This window comes from Salmo trutta, chromosome 38 (assembly GCF_901001165.1).
Source record: "Salmo trutta chromosome 38, fSalTru1.1, whole genome shotgun sequence".
Classification (NCBI taxonomy): Eukaryota; Metazoa; Chordata; class Actinopteri; order Salmoniformes; family Salmonidae; genus Salmo; species Salmo trutta.
Genome location: NC_042994.1, coordinates 22,565,276 through 22,568,822, shown reverse-complemented (window position 1 = coordinate 22,568,822; position 3,547 = coordinate 22,565,276).

Sequence of the window (3,547 nt, the reverse complement as noted above, 5' to 3'; positions counted from 1 at the left end):
CGGGCTCAACATCTCCATGGTAGACCCCCATTGCCAGAGGATACTGTCTTCAACTTCCACGGCGAGTGACGTACCTCCATGGCTGGTCGGATTGGGTCGAGATCAGCTCTGTTCTCCAGGGAAGGGGGAGACCCCTTCAGGGATGGAACTCTGCTAGCACCGGCCAGTCGGTTGTGGAGAGCCGCCACGGCGGTGAAACTTCCACCAGACCAGGCGGCGTCCGGCTACTGGGGTGGATGAAAAATAAAAAGTAGATGGGCGTGGGTTCCCCACGAGCTTATGTATGTTTTCTACTTGCTTGCTAAGAGTACCTACTTCCCTCCTGTTGTCCTCCGTAAGCAAGCATTTGCTACATTGAAAGTCAGCATGGTCCACATTGTCCCTGTGTCACGGAGGCTCTCCGCACTGCTAAAGCTAACTCTCTCTCCTCTGCTCTCATCCTTCTAGACCTATCTGCTGCCTTTGATACTGTGAACCATCAGATCCTCCTCTCCACCCTCTCCGAGTTGGGCATCTCCGGCGCGGCCCATGCTTGGATATCAACATACAGTAGAGAAAGAGGAACTGACGATTACAATCGAGAGAGAGAGAGAGAGAGACAGAGAGAGAGCAAGAACAAGAGAAAGAGAGAGAGAGACTGGACTAAACAGCTACCAGAACTCATAAACATGGTCAGAGTTGTGTTCATAGCTACTAGGAGTGACTGGGAGAGAGCCTGAGTATCTGGGACTAGACTGGTAGTGACTGGTAGAGAGTCTGAGTATCTGGGACTAGACTGGTAGTGACTGGAAGAGAGTCTGAGTATCTGGGACTAGACTGGTAGTGACTGGTAGAGAGTCTGAGTATCTGGGACTAGAATGGTAGTGACTGGTAGAGAGTCTGAGTATCTGGGACTATACTGGTAGTGACTGGTAGAGAGTCTGAGTATCTGGGACTATACTGGTAGTGACTGGTAGAGAGTCTGAGTATCTGGGACCATACTGGTAGTGACTGGTAGAGAGTCAGAGTATCTGGGACTAGACAGGTAGTGACTGGTAGAGGGTCTGAGTGTCTGGGACTAGACTGGTAGTGACTGGGAGAGAGTCTGAGTATCTTGGACTAGACTGGTAGTGACTGGTAGAGAGTCTGAGTGTCTGGGACTAGACTAGTAGTGACTGGTAGAGAGTCTGAGTATCTGGGACTAGACTGGTAGTGACTGGTAAAGAGTCTGAGTGTCTGGGACTAGACTGGTAGTGACTGGGAGAGAGTCTGACTATCTGGGACTAGACTGGTAGTGAGTCTGAGTATCTGGGACTAGACTAGTAGTGACTGGTAGAGAGTCTCAGTATCTGGGACTAGACTGGTAGTGACTGGTAGAGAGTCTGAGTATCTGGGACTAGACTAGTAGTGACTGGTAGGAGTCTGAGTATCTGGGACTAGACTGGTACGTGACTGGTAGAGAGTCTGAGTATCTGGGACTAGACTGGTAGTGACTGGTAGAGAGTCTGAGTATCTGGGACTAGACTGGTAGAGAGTCTGAGTATCTGTACTATACTGGTAGTGAGTCTGAGTATCTGGGACTATCCTGGTAGTGACTGGTAGAGAGTCTGAGTATCTGGGACTAGACTAGTAGTGACTGGTAGAGAGTCTGAGTATATGGACTAACTGGTAGTGACTGGTAGAGAGTCTGAGTATCTGGGACTAGACGGGTAGTGACTGTAGAGAGTCTGAGTATCTGGGACTAGACTAGTAGTGACTAGTAGAGAGTCTGATATCTGGGACTAGACTGGTAGTGACTGGTAGAGAGTAAGAGTATCTGGGACTAGACTGGTAGTGACTGGTAGAGAGTCAGAGTATCTGGGACTGGACTGGTAGTGACTGGTAGAGGGTCTGAGTGTCTGGGACTAGACTGGTAGTGACTGGGAGAAAGTCTGAGTATCTGGGACTAGACTGTAGTGACTGGTAGAGAGTCTGAGTGTCTGGGCTAGACTAGTAGTGAACTGGTAGAGAGTCTGAGTATCTGGGACTAGACTGGTAGTGACTGTAGAGAGTCTGAGTGTCTGGGACTAGACTAGTAGTGACTGGTAGAGAGTCTGAGTATCTGGGACTAGACTGGTAGTGACTGGGATAGAGTCTGAGTATCTGGGACTAGACTGGTAGTGACTGTTAGAGAGTCTGAGTATCTGGACTAGACTAGTAGTGACTGGGAGAGAGTCTGAGTATCTGGGACGAGACTAGTAGTGAGCTGGTAGAGAGTCTGAGTATCTGGGACTAGACTGGTAGTGACTGGTAGAGAGTCCTGAGTATCTGGGACTAGACTGGTAGTGAGTCTGAGTATCTGGGACTAGACTAGTAGTGACTGGTAGAGAGGCTGAGTATCTGGGACTAGACTGGTAGGGACTGGTAGAGAGCTGAGTAATCGGGACTAGACTGGTAGTGACTGGTAGAGAGTCTGAGTATCTGGGACTAGACTGGTAGTGACTGGTTGAGAGTCTGAGTATCTGGGACTAGACTGGTAGCGACTGGTAAGAGAGTCTGAGTATCTGGGACTAGACTGGTAGAGGTCTGAGTATCTGGGACTAGACTGGTAGTGAGTCTGAGTATCTGGGACTAGACTGGTAGTGACTGGTAGAAAGTCTGAGTGTCTGGGACTAGACTGGTAGTGACTGGTAGAGAGTCTGAGTATCTGGGACTAGACTGGTAGTGACTGGTAGAGACGTCTGAGTATCTGGGACTAGACTGGTAGTGACTGGTAGAGAGTCTGAGTATCTGGGACTGAGACTGGTAGAGAGTCTGAGTAATCTGGGACTAGACTGGTAGTGAGTCTGAGTATCTGGGACTAGACTAGTAAGTGGACTGGGAGAGAGTCTGAGTATCTGGGACTAGACTAGTAGTGACAGGTAGAGAGTCTGAGTATCTGGGACTAGACTGGTAGTGACTGGTAGAGAGTCTGAGTATCTGGGACTATACTGGTAGTAACTGGGAGAGAGTCTGAGTTCTGGGACTATACTGGTAGTGACTGGTAAAGAGTCTGAGTATCTGGGACTATACTGGTAGTGACTGGTAGAGAGTCTGAGTATCTGGGACTAGATGGTAGTGAGTCTGAGTAGCTGGGACTAGACTAGTAGTGACTGGTAGAGAGTCTGTGTGTCTGGGACTAGACTGGTAGTGACTGGTAAAGAGTCTGAGTATCTGGGACTAGACTGGTAGTGAGTCTGAGTATCTGGGACTAGACTAGTAGTGCCTGGTAGAGAGTCTGAGTATCTGGGACTAGACTGGTAGTGACTGGTAGAGAGTCTGAGTATCTGGGACTAGACTGGTAGTGACTGGTAGAGAGTCTGAGTATCTGGGACTAGACTGGTAGTGACTGGTAGAGAGTCTGAGTATCTGGGACTAGACTGGTAGAGAGTCTGAGTATCTGGGACTAGACTGGTAGTGAGTCTGAGTATCAGGGACTATACTGGTAGTGACTTGTAGAGAGTCTGAGTGTCTGGGACTAGACTAGTAGTGACTGGTAGAGAGTCAGAGTATCTGGAACTAGACTAGTAGTGACTGGGAGAGAGTCTGT